At 38.0% G+C, this 17,032-nt stretch overlaps 1 protein-coding gene and 1 long non-coding RNA gene across 7 annotated transcripts in view; one reads left to right on the top strand and one right to left on the bottom strand.

The window, feature by feature from the left end:
* Nucleotides 1–17,032, bottom strand: part of dip2c (disco interacting protein 2 homolog C) — a 332,595-nt gene that overhangs the window by 154,701 nt on the left and 160,862 nt on the right. The window lies entirely within an intron of this gene.
* LOC134292470 (uncharacterized) lies at nucleotides 1,106–3,810 on the top strand. The gene is made up of 2 exons (XR_009999715.1): nucleotides 1,106–1,202; nucleotides 3,592–3,810. It is a non-coding gene; the product is annotated as an uncharacterized LOC134292470 (long non-coding RNA).

The following is a 17,032-nucleotide window of genomic DNA, read 5'->3' as shown; positions in this document are numbered from 1 at the left end:
AATGGCAAATGTCTTCTGAATAGGTCTTGTCAAGAAAACCATGTGAAAGCGTCCCATTGGGGTTGCCAAAAGTTAGAAACATCTCGAACGCACACACCAACAATAGTTATATTACAGAATTAATATAACGAAGGTAATATTATCCCTTTTGCAATGTAACATTACACTTTAATTATTTTTAGAATGTTGGCATATGACTTAACGAATTGATGGAAGAGGAACGCTGTATGTCTCAAGTACAGTAGAGTCTCACTTATCCAACACTCGCTTATCCAACATTCTGGATTATCCAACACATTTTTGTAGTCAATGTTTTCAATACATCATATTTTGGTGCTAAATTTGTAAATACAGTAATTACTACATAGCATTACTGTGTATTGAACTACTTTTTCTGTCAAATTTGTTGTATAACATGATGTTTTGGTGCTTAATTTGTAAAATCATAACCCAATTTAATGTTTAATAGGCTTTTCCTTAATCTCTCCTTATTATCCAACATATTCGATTATCCAACGTTCTGCCGGCCCATTTACATTGGATAAGCGAGACTCTACTGTATTTATTTGCGCAGACAAGGGGATTGTGTGTTTTGTATACAACACATCTTTTTTTTTTTACTTTAAACTAGTTACTTTAAACAATTTCTTTCAAACTGCACTAGTTACTTTCAAGAAATAGAAAAATAAATAATTAATTGAAAATAATGCACCTGCAATAATGACCATCTTTGGGGAAGAGAGCTTGGGACTTTTAACTACTTGTTAAAAGAAATTTTCTAAACACTGGACTATAGTTGATCTATACTAAAGGACATCACCCACAACAGCTTTTTGCAGACCATACACTCTTGGTTCAGTGCAAGGCTGAAAGTTCACATCAGTAAAGCTCCTCTCCCCCGAAGCACTCCAACAGAAAGGAAAACAAATTATCTTGCAATAAAATAACATAAAGGGAACATGTGTAAGGTAATTTGTCAATGTCACATATCCTAATCCCAATGGTCTCATTCTCATTATGGTTTCCAGTGCTGGAATTGTGACCTCGACACCCATTATGTGCACTCATCTGCAGTTAACATGCTTGACTGCCACCTAGGTCAATTATTCAAATGCCAAACCTATCAGAATTCAAATCTCTTGTTCATGTGTCGTTATTATCCATGTCATCTTATAAACAAATGCTAACTTGCTGCTTTTTAGGTAAGTCTGCTATAAAATTACTACCCTATGTACCTGAAATTGGATGAAGACAAGATACCTTTGCTCATGCTCAACTTTCTTTACTAGTCCCACTGTGCCATTACATATATTTGCCACATGTCCTTAGGAAGCTACACTGTCAGAAAGATATAGAAAACAATGCAGGGAAATACATTATGGTCCATAGGAGGTTGTCAGACCCTGTCAAAAGAAAAGAGCAAGATCCTACAAACAAGACAAGATTCTACTAGCAGGATTCTGGGCACACTAAAGCAAAAGCAAGTTAGGAACTGAGAACTGCAGACATCATATCCCCATGCTTCTTAAATATGAGAATAAGGATTCAGCATCCATATGCCTTTGACAGATCATCTGAGCTGAGAACTGCACAATTGCTCTGGGGAGTCTGTCTGTATTAACGTAGAAAAAGCTCTGACATCTCAAGTCACACCTAAAAAAGAATTCTTCACAATGTCCTTTCATTTAGGATACTGCTTATACTTTGCTCTGTATGTGAAGTATTTGTGTCTTCAAATGATGCCATTCCCAGGCACCCAGCCAGCGATAAGGCAAGTGCTATATATTTTTTGTGCCAAAATAAACACCCTTTCATCCAGGGCTACCCAACATAGCTGCTCTCTCTCTAATGTTTTTCATTGAAATCTGTAGCTACTCTAATCTCAGCTCCATATTCTTCCATTAACTTATGATCGATTTCTTTTTAATTTGCTCCTTCAGCCATGAAGGATTTTTCATCAAGTGCACTTGTGGCTCAACAGATGCAATGAAATTCTCTGAAATGTCTAGATGACAAAAGCATTTGAAGCGCTGACAGACATGCACACCCTCTGCATTTTCCAGTACCTCCTCAATTCCCTATCGTCCCCAAGTCTTTGCAATGCACATATTTGAAGATTGGGTCAGAAAGAGGCTTCATGAAGCACGTTTGTAATATAATGAAACCCTCTTATCCATACAGTCAAAATTTAGGGTTCACTCTTGCTCATCGTTTCAGGTATCCACAAGTAGTCTTGGAATATATCCCATGGATACCAGGGTTGTACTGTACTGGCCATCCCAGTATCCCATTCTGGGCAGCACAAAAAAATCAGGAGAATTTTTTTAAGCTGGTCCCCTACAAATCAGGGATATTAGATCAGCTCCCTCTCTTCTGATCTTCCTCAAGAGACTGAAATTGTGGCTTTGTGAACAAGCCTTTGGAGAACTTGTACAATAGACATATATGCAATGATATGAAATGACTTTTGGAACAGCCCGGTTTATGCTTCGGATTATGTGATTAATTGGGAATGTATTGTTTTAAATATTTTAATTGTTTTAATGTATTTTACAATTTTCTTTTAATGACTATGTGAACTGTACACTGTGTTTTTAAGGCATCGAATAGTTGCCTATGTGTAATGCCGCCTTGAGTCCTCCTCGGGGTTGAGAAAGGCGAGATAGAAATGTTGAAAATAATAATAATGAATAACAATAATCATGGTTTGCAAATCAGAGATCAGCCCCTGGAATTGATAATGTCTCCTCCCTTTGAAGTAAATTTACTCTTATAATTATAGTTTTTCATTAACTCTTGCAAACCTATGGCCAATGCTAATTACAATATTAACTTCATGCTCATTAAGTTTTCTCATAAATGGTAACAGGCCTTATATTTGATATGCACAGATAGGGTTATTGTTCCTGTACAACTTTTCTAATGGTAACTCATGTCTACTACAACTGCGGGATTTTAAGATCATTTCAAATTATCATTTTAGACTTTGGATTGTGATTAACCTGAATCATGGTTTGTTTCAAGAATAAATATATTTGCTTGCAGAGAGGTAGTTAAACTCCTGCCGTATGCCCACTGATAATGCTATTATTACAATAGGTCTTTAGATCTTTACAGATTCTCAACCTGTGGGCCGCAAGAACAAAAATCTTTTATTTTATTAATTTTATTTTTGCTCGTTTCCGCAGAGCTGACCACATCAGCTCTAGATTATTAAATATTGTTTTCTGTGGGTGAGCAGATGGTGACTAATGGGTGACAAATGTTCTGTATTAGAAACTAGAATGGATGTGGTCTATCCAATGCGATTTTCTGAATCAGCACCCCAAACTAAATCCAAAGAAAATAAGGTTGGAAACTACTGATCTAGAAATGTTAATGAAGATCGTGTTTCTATCTTCTTATTAGCAATACAGCTGCTTAATAGCTCACCCCATGTCCTAGACCACTGTCACTCCAAATGTGGTATCTGCAGTAACAATATCACTTGTGCACATTTCCTATGTTTGTAGATATACCACAACAGTGGAAGGCCTAAGGGCTCTTCAGAAATTGTTGGAACTAAAATTCCTCACTGTTCTGGATCATTAGGTATGTTGACTGTGGCTGATGGCAGCTGAAGACCAACAACATCTGGAAGACCACCACTTTTCCCATATGGTAATCACTGTTTAACTTCTATACCTACATAATGAGGGAAAGTCTTCTTAGAAATGAACTGCATGTGTAATTAAAGTGTTTTGAAGGCATGGAATACAATGGTGTAAACCATACAAACTTTCTTGGCACCAAATAAATGCCTAGTATTCAGCCCATGTTTTTAAAAGTTTATTCAGAAGTGAGTCTCATTAAAGTCAGTACGGTTTAACCCCATAGCTCCATTTTTTAAGATAAGAAATATCCTTATGCAACAGCTATCCTGAACTTTACCTTAACTTTCTTGTTTTCTTTGACTCCACAGTCTTGGAAGACCACATAGCCTCAGAACTTAATCACCCTCAAAGTCCTTTGGTGTAACTCTGATGGCTGTGACAAATCAGGTCCAGGAAATATTCTCTCCCTGATCCCCACAGGAGCCAAACTCCATGAATTGTATGATATGGAAATCTAATACTTTATTAGCAGCCAAACTCCAGTTATTTGGCTGCTCAACATACTCTCAAACCAATATTCACAGCAACAGGACCATGCAATAATTTATCTCTACCCGCACAAGCCTTTTGTTTTAAATAAACCTTGCTTACTAGAAAGCATAACGAATACAATAAGTTAATTTTAAAATGCACTCTAATAATCCTTGAGTGATTATACTACAGGTGCAATGTCACGATGCCAAAAATTGTAATTAATTTGAACAGTGTGCTATTTTACTTTCTTCGGGAAAAAATCTTCAATGTGTATTAAATTCTAAATAGTGGCAACATTAATCACTCTTTAAGACTTGCAACGCTAATGTAATTTGCTGAGCAATGCACCCTTTTCTATCTATGCATATACACATGCCTTCAAGTCACACACTAAATCATAGTGACAAATTTCACGGGGTTTTCTTATGCAAGGAATACTCAGAGTTGTTTTCATCTGATCCTTACTCTATGCCAGGTATGGGCAAACTTGGACCCTCCAGGTGTTTTGGACTTCAACTCCCACAATTCCTAACAGCCTACCAGCTGTTAGGAATTGTGTGAGTTGAAGTCCAAAACTCCTGGAGGGCCAAAGTTTGCCCATACCTGTTCTATGTACTATACTTTGGAAGCTTGAGGAAAAATAACCTTTTTCTTGCAAAAATGTCTTGAAATTTGTTGGTTTTGCTTCAATATTTTGCAGAGGACCACCTGACACTAAGCTTAGTTGCAGTTATATTATTATTATTATTATTATTATTATTATTATTATTATTATTATTATTATTACTACTACTACTATTATTAAATGTGTATGGCTCTAATCTCCGGAAGGCTATGGGTAATCTGGTTTAAACTGCAGTGACGCAATGGGTTAAACCCTTGTGCTGGTTGGACTGGTGACCTGAATGTTGGGTGCTGACCTGAAGGATGCCGGTTCGAATCCACGAGATGGGGCGAGCTCCCGTCTGTCAGTTCTAGCTTGCGGGGGACATGAGAAAAGCCTCCCAACAGGACGGTAATACATCCGGGCATCCCCTGGGCAACGTCTCTATAGATGGCCAATTCTCTCACAATATGCAGTATGTTCTCAAGTCACTTCTGACACAATAAAAAAAATCTGGTTGAATTCTTTTAAATTCTTTTATGATTCCCTTTCATGTATGATTACACTTACTTTTTAAAATAATAACGTATAGTCTTCTGGTTCTGAATTGTGAACCTAGCTATGCATGAGTCAAAACAAGCTTTTGTACCCATTCAGTCTGCTATTCACCTCTGATTACAGGATAAAGTTAATTCCTTTTTGTGTCAACCTTTCCAATGGAGTGGTTATCTTCTTTCAACAAATCAACACATTTTTCCACACATAACTTCCCCTGTCTATTTTATTTTTAGTTCCAACCCACCAAAAATACTACTTTCTATTGGCGTTAGAGTGTACAGATTATCTTCCTGGAAACAAACTCATACTGTCACTAGCGTTACCAAAAAGAAATGAGTCTTCTCTCTTCCTCTGTATTATATACCATCATCTCAACTCTTGCATTCATAGTTAGTATGTCCTTTATTTACTCTGTACAATTCCTTTAGACTCTTGCCCCTGGACTCCTTTTTTTGTTTTGGAAATGCCATAACCTCTATTTTGCTATCTTAAATCAGCCCAATCTTAAATCACCCCCTATATAGGAGTGGCACAATGGGTTAAAACCTTTTGCCGGCTGAATTGCTGACCTGAAGGTTGCAGGTTCGAATCTGCAAGATGGGGTGAGCTCCCATCTGTCAGCTCTAGCTTGTGGGGACATGAGAGAAGTCTCCCAGCTAACATATCCGGGAGTCCCTTGGGCAATGTCTCTGTAGATGGCCAATTCTCTCACATCAGAAGCAACTTGCAGTATGTTCTCAAGTTGCTTTTAACACGATAAAAAATCCCCTATATGGGATTTTCATCCTCTCACAAAAAGAGACCTGCAAATTCCTTTGTACAGCCATATTCATAGAGCTCATTCCTTTGACTAGATTTAATCCGTGCAATGATCAATTGGGATCATATGCAAGCATTCAAACAAATCTTCTGAGTGTATGTAACAATGCAAAATGCCTTGGGAAAATAAAATCAGGGAGAAAAGCATCAATCCAATTTACTTGCTAATGAAAGCCATTTAGAATTAATGTAGTATCTCTCGTAAAATATTCATTTTGAGGGAATCAGAATTATAAAACAAAGCCCACAAAATAATACAAATATTTAACAGGCCAAAACCAACAAACCTAAACCTGAGCAAATATAAGGGTGTGACTCGAGGTGGGACAGGAAGGGCTTTCCTTCTGTTGTTCTATATATATTTAGATATCAATCTAATATGTAAAAAATACACCCGCTTACGTATGTTTATATAAAACAAAATGAGTATCAATGTTTTTTTTTCCTTTCCCATATTTTCTTGTCATAACTGAAAACATCAAGACGGGCTCTTATTTCTACCATTAATATTTTATGCATAAATAGCTTTAAAGTGTAGGAAAGGCTACCTTTTAGCTAAACAAACTAAAAGGTGAAATTAAAAATAACATTTCAAGCACCATTAAAGGGAAAGTGTGTCAGCTAGGAAAATTCCTCTTGAAATAATAATGAAATAAAGTGATATTTCAAACAATGGAGGAATGTAAAGTGAACTCCTTACACTATGTTGATAGATAGGCCATGAAAAGAAAAACCCAACACATATAAGACAAAACTAGCCTAACCCTATCACGAATTGTGGAAAACAATCTGAAAAGAAAACTGATTCATGCCTAGGGTGGTTCAGGCCATCACTATGGAACAAAGCAAATGTATTTGTTATTCAGAATTTTGTCTGTTTTCACATAATCATATGACTGGAAGCAAATACATTTTTCAACCAATCCAATCTCCTGCTTCTGCAGAAATCCAGAATGGACTCATTCCGGAGAAGTGTCATTCAACTTCTGTTCAAGGAATATTCTACTAATTTCCAGATGAATCTGTTCCACTGCCAAGCAACCTTTGCTGTTAGGAAGTTCTTCCTCATCTTCAGCCAGAATCTCCTTTCTTATCATTTGAATTCACTAGTTTGAAGTCTACCCTCTGAGAAGAGCAGAAAATACACTCAACCCATCTTTCACATGACTGTCCTTTAACAATGGACAGTATCTCATCTCTCAGTCTTCATTTCTCCAAACTCTCAACTGTTCCCAACTTGGTTTCCAGGCTTATGAGCATTCAGGTTGCCTGAATTTCTGTATTTTAACTATTAGTTCAAAATTAGTTGGATTTCCTACTCTGATTAAATTGACATGGAGTTTTTCCCACTTTGTCAGGGCATTTAATGAGACATGTCACATTATCACAGGATGTCTATGCCTCCGGTGGCTCAGTGTGTTAAAGTGCTGAGCTGCTGAACTTGCAGACCAAAAGGTCCCAGGTTCAAACCTGGGGAGCGAAGTGAGCACCCGCTGTTAGCCCCAGCTTCTGCCAACTTAGCAGTTCAAAAACATGCAAATGTGAGTAGATCAATAGGTACCGCTCCAGCGGGAAGGTAACAGCGTTCCAGGCAGTCATGCCAGCCACATGACCTTGGAGGTGTCTAAGGACAACGCCGGCTCTTCAGTTTAGAAATGGAGATGAGCACCAACCCCCAGAGTCAAATACGACTGGACTTAACATCAGGGGAAACCTTTAACTTTACCTATGCCCTACACCGCTGGAGAAATCTGTCAGGAAGTAGCAGCCTGTAATGAAAGGACCAAGGCATTGACTTCTCCAACACATCCTGATATCAGCCAGCATGCCAATGCCTTAAATCAAGAAACAGCTTCCTAAGATCCACAGAGATACTCATAGGAACACCTCAGCAAGTCAAAGTCCAAAAGTGGCAGGCTAAAATCCGGAACCTCAATCCATGGCTGATACTAGATGAGAAACTCCCCCCTGGGCTTACAGAAGACTGGGTGACTTGAAAGGAGCTGAACAGACTTCTCTCTGGCACCATGAGATGCAGAGCCAATCTTAGGAAATTGGCTACAAAGTGGAATCTATGTCATGCAAGTGTGGAGAGGAGCAAACCACAGACCACTTACTACAATGCAACCTGAGCCCTGCCACGTGCACAATGGAGGACCTTCTCACAGTGACACCAGAGGTACTCCAAGTAGCCAGCTTCTGGTCAAAGAAAATACAGTGTAATGCCAAGTTTTTAATTTTGTTTGTGTTTTTAAATACATTATAACTGTATCCTCAATTCGCTTCTGACACAATAAATACATAAATAAGGCACTTAATAAATTAGCTGTCAAAGCAATATAATTTCTGATTAGCTGGAACTCCTATATAATCTGCTCTTGAATTAGGCTAGTCTTAATCTTAAGGAACTACTAATTACACATATTCATGGTTCTGTCTAAAGCAGATAAATTACATAAATTTGGCATTTATTACTAAGAAAAATATAAAGATGAAACATGCAGCTCCAGAAGGCATGTGTGTACTAGAAACATCAAAAGATTATTTAAGGGGAAATGTGAAGCAAAGTGAGATCAGATGAAATGTGTCAAGAGCGTTGGACAATCACGAGTCTACCTTAAAGCATCAAATGAACTGCTTGTAAAACATGGAGATCATGAATACAATCTGGGTTAACATTTGCAGGAAAAGGCCAGAACTACCAAACTGTTATAGGCAGAATTAATTTGGGACAAGAGAAAGCAATTTAGAAATTGTATCCTTCTAAACCAGGACCAGTTTCACAAGTGATGGATCTTTTCCAAGACCAAGAACAGCAAAGCACACATGGCAAAAAAATACATGGATATCAGTCAACATTCAGCAAAATACACAACTGAAAATTGATATTATTTCTATATTACTGGGAGTCCGATTAATTACAGATGGCCAATAATGAGACTATACTTTTTTTTTAAAGGATGTGAATTCCAACCCTATATTGATTTATTTTTAATGACCAATGGAAGAGGATTAATTGTGCTTATGGAAGATATGTGGAAAAATCTCTTCCTAAGGCATAGGTAAAGGTAAAGGTTTTCCCCTGATGTTAAGTCCAGTCGTGACCGACTCTGGGGGTTGGTGCTCACCTCCATTTCTAAGGCGAAGAGCCGGCGTTGTCCGTAGACATCTCCAAGGTCATGTGGCTGGCATGACTGCATGGAGTGCCGTTACCTTCCCGCCAGAGCGGAACCTATTGATCTACTCACATTTGCATGTTTTTGAACTGCTAGGTTAGCAGGAGTCCTAAGGCATACATCAAATTATTATTTATCCAAATATCCTGAGTAACACTGAACTGCTGTTGTCAATCAGAAGGGGTAGAAATATGAGTTTCTGGAACATAATACCAAAGATTACATGCATGAGGAAGACTATGGATTCAGAGAAGTGGGATACTTGAATGCAAAAGGTTTAGAGAAAGAGGTCATAGGAACGTGACAGCATGATTCTTTGCCATTGCAGTAGAGTCTCACTTATCCAACACTCGCTTATCCAACGTTCTGGATTATCCAACGCATTTTTGTGGTCAACGTTTTCAATACATCGTGATATTTTGGTGCTAAATTCGTAAATACAGTAATTACTACATAGCATTACTGTGTATTGAACTACTTTTTCTGTCAAATTTGTTGTATAACATGACGTTTTGGTGCTTAATTTGTAAAATCATAACGTAATTTGATGTTTAACAGGCTTTTCCTTAATCCCTCCTTATTATCCAACATATTCGCTTATCCAACATTCTGCTGGCCCGTTTATGTTGGATAAGCGAGACTCTACTGTACTTGAAATGGACTACAGAAGAGCCTGTACTTCAAACCTCTGCTTGGGAAAAGTTCTGGAGGGATTACAAATACAGGGCATGAATTACTGTTTGCTACTTTGAAATGTGGATGGAGCACTCTGCTTTAAATGACAGGTTATTTAAAACACTATTTTTACAACTTAACCCTTGAAAAGGAGGAGGGAGTTCTGATATGCTTAGCTATCGTGACTCTTCAATAGTAAAACCTTGCTGACTTCCCCAATTCTGGTCTGGTGTGAATGAAATAAAAACTAGTTTAAGCTGAGAGAGCTTTGAGAGTGTTAAGAGGCTAAGCAGTGGGGGGTAGAGGAGCGAATTCTGAAATGACAGCTAGAAGGCTCCAGCTCTACATGGAGCAAAGCTGCTTTGCTCACGCTTCGCTTGGGGGCAACTGGTCCATGGCAGCCACAGGACGGTTCTGACAGCAGGCTGTCTCCCTGGCAGGAGTGTCCTTACATGCAAAACCAAGCCTATGTTGACAAATGCTGTCAATTCAATGTATTTTATTTATTTACTTCATTTTATCTCACCTTCCTCCCCATATAGGGACTCAAAGAGACTTCAAACTATGTGGAGTTGCTATTTTCAAAAGCTTCTCTATGCACAAGGAAAGAAAGCAAACAAAACATCAGCAAGAAATACTCACTTTGATGCTACCTTTTAACTGCCAATTTAAAGACAAAATCACTAGATTTGAAAAATGAGTATCACATGGGGGAGTCCATCAACATGCCCAGAACATACAGAAGACAAGATGACCATTCCACAAGCTGTTTCACTCCACGGTTATAGAAAGCAAGCAACTGAGTTAAAGCACTATACAATACCGATGCAGCAATCTTGCTCTGATTTCTGTTATTGCTGTTTTTAAATTGTTTTAGATTTTAGTCTGTTTTTGGAAGCTGCTCCAAGCCCTAGGGGAGTGGCGGCATATAAGTTTGAATAATAAATAAATAAATAAATAAAATAACTGGCTGCTATTTGCAAAGGAGATTGTCTGGAAAGCCTGTCAACATTACCTTCAGTGCCGTCATTGAACAAAGATGGAATACAAAATCTTTATCCTATAATTAAAGTTCAGTGCAGTAAACAACATATAGCTATCACACAGATTTTCACATATGATAGTACACACATGTATTTTGTGAGATATACCTATACAATGTACAGAGCCATCATATCTGATTATGTATTTATGGGGGGGGGGGGGTGCCTTCAAGATCTCTATTCATCTTAATCCAAGAGTGCTTTGGTTCTGCTTTATCTGCTTTAGCCGTTCCTTGTCAATGAATGCTTGCTCAACTGAAATAATTTTCTTGTCTAACATCATGGCAGAACAACTATAACCGCTGAACGATATGAGAAAATATGATACATACACCTTTCAGCATGCTCAGTGACTTAAGATTTATATTCCTAAAATCCAAGAATGTTCAAACCATGCAACACACTTGCCAGCACTGATAACTGCTATCAGCTGAGGCTGAATATATCTGCCGGGCAAACTGATAGCATACATCAAGACATCATAGCAAGTGCTTTCACAGCTTGCTGCTGCGGATGGCATTCTACTGCACTGCGTTTCGTCCTGTCATGTGATTAGATATGATGTGTCAGTAGGGCTAAAGGTGTTAGCAGCTACTCAAGATAGTACCCAGCAGTCCTACCCTCTTTTATCTTGTATAAAATTGGACGTGCAGCCCTGTCACAAGGGAGAACTTTATTTGCACAGATGCAATAATCTGAATTACTTGAATTGAACCATGTGACCAAGATGGGAAGGGACAGCGCCAAAATGTCCTAACATTCCCTGTTCCCTAAGGCACAGGTTTCACTGGTAGAATGATTAAATGGTTACTCTGAGAATCTAAAATAATTATTGCCTCCCTTGGTCACTTTCTACAACATTTAGTAAGATCCAAAATCATCTAACAATGGAGAATAATATATTCACATTACATCTTCTGGGTATAATCTGTCTGCTTCCTACTACCTTACCCTGAAACCATTTCGAACTCAAGATGAACAAAAAACTGAATGTTGGCACCTGTCTGATTTAAACAGAAATATTTGTTCTTGACCATGTTGGCTGAATGCATTTGTAATTTTTATAAGTGCAAATGTTTACAAGATGCTCATGATTAGCAGCACTCTTGGACCAAAAGCTTAAGTGCATTCAATAGGAACACAGTTCATTCTTGAACACTAACCAGAAATATACAGGATCTCATATCCATCAGGTTGTAAAAGCAATAATGCCTCTCACTTTTTTTTGCTTTTGGGCACCCTGATACTTATAAATTGCTTCTAGAAGCAGCAGCAACTATCTCATTAACCTCCCTCAAAAATATAGAGTCGGAAAGTATTCACTAAGTTTCTGAAGCTTGAGGTTTTCATGAATCATTGATTTAGAACTTTTAACAATAGGAAGTGATTTTCAATACTTGTTTTCTTCATCTTCACAGGAACCCTGTGGGGTAGGTAATTACAACTGCCTTCTTAAGAGATGAGTAAGTGATAAAAAAATGCCTACAGCACTTTTGTTGATGAAATACATTTTTCAGTGCTTATTTGCACTGATCCTTGGCAGTGACCTACATGCCTTTAAAAAAAATAAACTGCTGAAATGACCTGGAAGGACAAATGGCTTGCTCAGGGCATCCCTGTGACACCAAATCAGACCTGAGACTGCCTTTCTCAGTCCAAGTGTGATTCTCAGCTGACAATGGAGTTCTATGTGTTTGCTGAGTGTTCCTCAGGAATGCTGATGCTTGTTCTTAGACTCAAAGGAATAATGGAACCCAGAAGGTTTATGAAAGTTTGTGCTATAATTCAACATTGTTAAAAGACACTAATTGCTTTATTCATTTTGCAACCAACAAACCTTCTTCTGGAATCTCCCATTCAGTCACAAAAAATCCCATGCCACATGCTTATTCTTTGAAGGAGCACATGATATACAGCATCACATTTCTCTCGAACATTAGGGCAAGAATGATAAATGGAAATGTGTAAGTAGAAACACATCAAAACCACGCATTCACAAAAATCAAGGTAACAGTCTAAAGACATTGGTTTTGACCACTGCCCTTACTGAATACAATCCAGAGGAGTGTAAGCGCATACATTGGTGAAATGTTGTGGATGTCTATTTTTTGTTTTCTAAACAGCAAATCATCATTTTAAAATCACATAAGTCTAAGTCACTGCTCTAGAATGCAGTAACTGCATGGACAAACCACCTGAATGATAGTTTTAGAATACAGTCAGCTCTCCACATTCAATGGGTCCCTATGAAAGTGAAAAACCACACATACACCATATATTCTTACCCCAGATTTTGTTCTAGCTTGACAAGAGCTAGACTCAAAATTTAAATTTTCCTTTCAAGCAAATATGGTCTTTGTCACACTCCAAGGCAGAAATCCCTTTGACTGTAAGCCACACCAACTGATTACATAGCAAGCAGTTTATTGTAAAATATATATATAAGCAAGCAGGAAAATAGTAAAAAGTACAATCCAAAAAGTAGTGAGTAAAGAATGACAAAACTTGGATAAAGTAATCCAAAAAGCAAAATCCCAAAGGCCAACTGGAACACAACAAAATCCTTAGAAACACGGAGCACTTGGAAACATGAACCTTGGAGTTGCCTCGACTGAGAAATGAAAGCTACATGAATCAATAAAAGCCTTCCCCAAAAATCCCAGCCCATGAGAAATGCATTCTTTTTCCCTTCCAAGGCAGCTGACTGATGATTATTTCTCTTCTATTGTAAACAAGCAATTGTCTGAGTTTCTCAGAGATTTCCCTATTTTTGCTGTAAATCTGTCTTCGGTTCAAGGTTATCTTCTTGCTGCCACCTGGAGAAACAGCCTCTGAGTCATTGCCAGAATGTAACTCTGCAGAACTTGGTGAAAGGTCATCTGAACCTGGCTCATCTACACTTAATTCCGGCTGCTCAGGCCTCTCATTAACACTTAATTCCGACCCAAACCCCTCCATTGAAGTATCATTCATTTCATGAATGTTAAATTCAGGCTGTACAGTGAGAACAGACACAGACTGAATAGACTGACATACAACACTCTTAGCTTATTGTGTTTGTTTGATAAAGCTCAGCCTTTGTTACCGGAAAAGCCCCGGATCACAACACATCCCTTCAGTAATTTTCTGCAATACACAAACCTCAATCTTTGAAATAAGAACACTATTATACCTGGAACTTATCTTCACCTCAAAGCACAGCTGGCACTCTAGGGTTAAATAATATCATAATCCAATACACATGCCAATAATTGAACATAGGCAGCCAGTGCTTGCCTGAAGCAAAAAACTTCAAGGTGATCAAACAAATCAGCAAGAAAGCTTCTCAAGAAGAATATGACACAGAGGATTAAATATCCCCCATCAATTTACACATGAAAATAGGAACATGCTTCTGCTTCATGCTACAAAGATGAATTACCTATCATTGAAAGTTCTGACAGAATTAAGCATTAATTTATTTTCCAATAGCCTCTCATCTGCTGATTTAAAAGTCAAGAGTGCCACTGTTATACTTCTGATTATAGTAAGAAGGAATACGTAACAGTTATAATTAATGTATCAATATTAATACATTTGTTAGTTTTTAAGGTGCCACAAGATGCTTTGTTGTTTCTTTCCCTGTAACAAATCAACACAGCTATTATTAGAAGCACAGAATTATTTCATAAGAAAACATCAACAAAGCAGTATATATCTGCACCCCTCCAAGGCATGAAATGTAGGCAATGCATTGTCCGGCACTGTGCATGCTTGTGTATGTGCCTTTTTGTTGACATGTCCAGCAGAGTTAAGAGATTTTAATGACTTTTAAATCAGCAGATGAGAGGATAAAAGTATTAAAAGGCAAATAATTGATGTAACAGCAAATTTAGAATGTATATGGGAGTGGGTCACGCATGTTTGTCCAATGCCATTCTGACCGTATCTACTTCACCATGGCTGCCTTGCATTGACTAGGAAGTTATTAAGAGAGGATACATGGTTCAGCATATGCCTCACATTTTTGTAAGGTTACAAGGAAAGAGGGAGGCAGAGGCACATGGGAGTTTTTTTAGAAAAGAGTCTGCATGTTCAGGCCCAGAAACCCTACTTGAGCTGGAACATCTTGTTTAGTCAATAACTTGGGTGCTCGCTGACTAAGTATCATGTTGGTGCCCACAAACAAGGGGGAACGAGAGAGATGTGGATCCTACCACACTTTATTTATTTGTTTAATTCATTTACCACTACATACCACTTTTTTCCCTAATGGGGCGAAAGGTGGCTTACAACTTAATAAAAAAGAATACAGATTAAAAACTGTACAAAAACATTGAAGAAAGTATAAATATAAACATCCATAGGAAATTACAAATTATAAAGTTAAAACTATTAAACTACAGTAAAAACCCAAGAAAATACTACAGTATACTCTTAAACCCCCATCTCAGTTAGTCTCTAGAAGCCTGATGTTCTTACTTGTTGGTACTCCAAAGTCTAGGGACAGCCACTGAAAAGGCACTCTTCACTAATCCCACTAAATGAGCTGAGAAGATAGAGAGGTAAAAGTAACTCTTTTGAATGTTAAAAGCCATTGGTTCCCACAATGTTCCTGGTCTATCTAGAAATGACAATGCCTTTGATAGTAGATAAAACAGAGGCCTTTGTGAGCTCACTTGATTCAAAAATTCAAAAATTGAGATTTCTACTTGCAAGAACAATGTAGAGTCCGTGTCAAAAACCCAAAAGCCCATGTCAAATACCAGTCAGAATGGGCAAAAAGATGGACAACTTAAGAATATTAAGCAAATAGAGGAGGGCTATTGAAATATTTGACCTCAATATGCTAAATGAACCAGATCCCACCTGATCATGGAAGCTAAGTAGGTTCAGTGCCCATTAATACTTGGATAGGGGATCGCCAACAAAAACCAGTGCTGTAGGCTACATTTCAGAGGAAGGAACTGGCAAAGTCATCCAAGTATTCCTTGCCTAATAAAACCATATGCAATGTATGTGGTCGCATAAGTCAACAAGTAACTTGAAGGAATACATACATATACGTTGAAATATTCAAGTACTGCACCATTTGGATTGCTCACTGGCCTGAGAAATTCCGGTCCTACCTAGACATTTTCTCTCCCCTTTTTGTCCTGTGCAGCTTCTCTTGCAGTACCTTACCTCTGCTTGGCAAACAAGTTACAGAATATTAATTTTAAAATGAAAAGCAAAGCAGTGATTTGATAAATGTACGAAGGTTCAAGTATTCAGTGCAATCCACTATACTTTTTTCATAAAAAATAGAGCTACTTTTCTATTTGACAGAGGTTATAGCATTAACATTTCTCAAATCTGGAAGAAACTGAAGTGACTCATGCAATGAGCTGGTGACTTCAATTGACCTTCAAGAAAAACTGTTTAGCCAGTTCTGAATGCTGTCTGCCTTCAAATATTGAAAATCCCCCCTCTCCTCATCTCTCTCTGCAGAAAAAATAACTCAGCTTGCTCACAAGAGGCAGACGCAACTAATATCCTACATGCAACAATCACATGATAAAATCCTCCCCTTATTTCCATGGTAAAATTGAAATGAATCTCATTGTATTTTCCACCCACTTTGCCATCCATCACTACTGCTGGCAAAAAAAAATAGTTTCAGATTCCCAGATTCCACTACATTTCTCAAAGCCTGCATGATAAATGTTTATAAGCAGCCTGTAGCAATTTTTTAGCCTTCCGGACAACTGTGCATTTCTGGCATTAGAATAATAGAATCATAGTGTCGGAAGAGACCACATGGGCCATCTTGTCCAACCCCTGCCATGCTGAAAAAGCACAATCAAAGTATCCCTGACAGATGGCCATCTAGCTTCTGTGTAAAAGTTTCCAAGAAAGGAGTTTCTACCACACTCTGAGGCAGAGAGTTCCACTGCTGAGCAGCTCTTATGGTCAGGAAGTTCTTCCTAACGTTCAGATGGAAACTCCTTTCCTGTAATTTGAACCCACTGCTTGGAGCCCTAGTTTCCAGGGTAGCAGAAAACAAGTCGG

The sequence above is a fragment of the Anolis carolinensis genome, chromosome 6 (assembly GCF_035594765.1).
Source record: "Anolis carolinensis isolate JA03-04 chromosome 6, rAnoCar3.1.pri, whole genome shotgun sequence".
Classification (NCBI taxonomy): Eukaryota; Metazoa; Chordata; class Lepidosauria; order Squamata; family Dactyloidae; genus Anolis; species Anolis carolinensis.
This window is presented reverse-complemented; position numbering and strand designations above follow the sequence as displayed.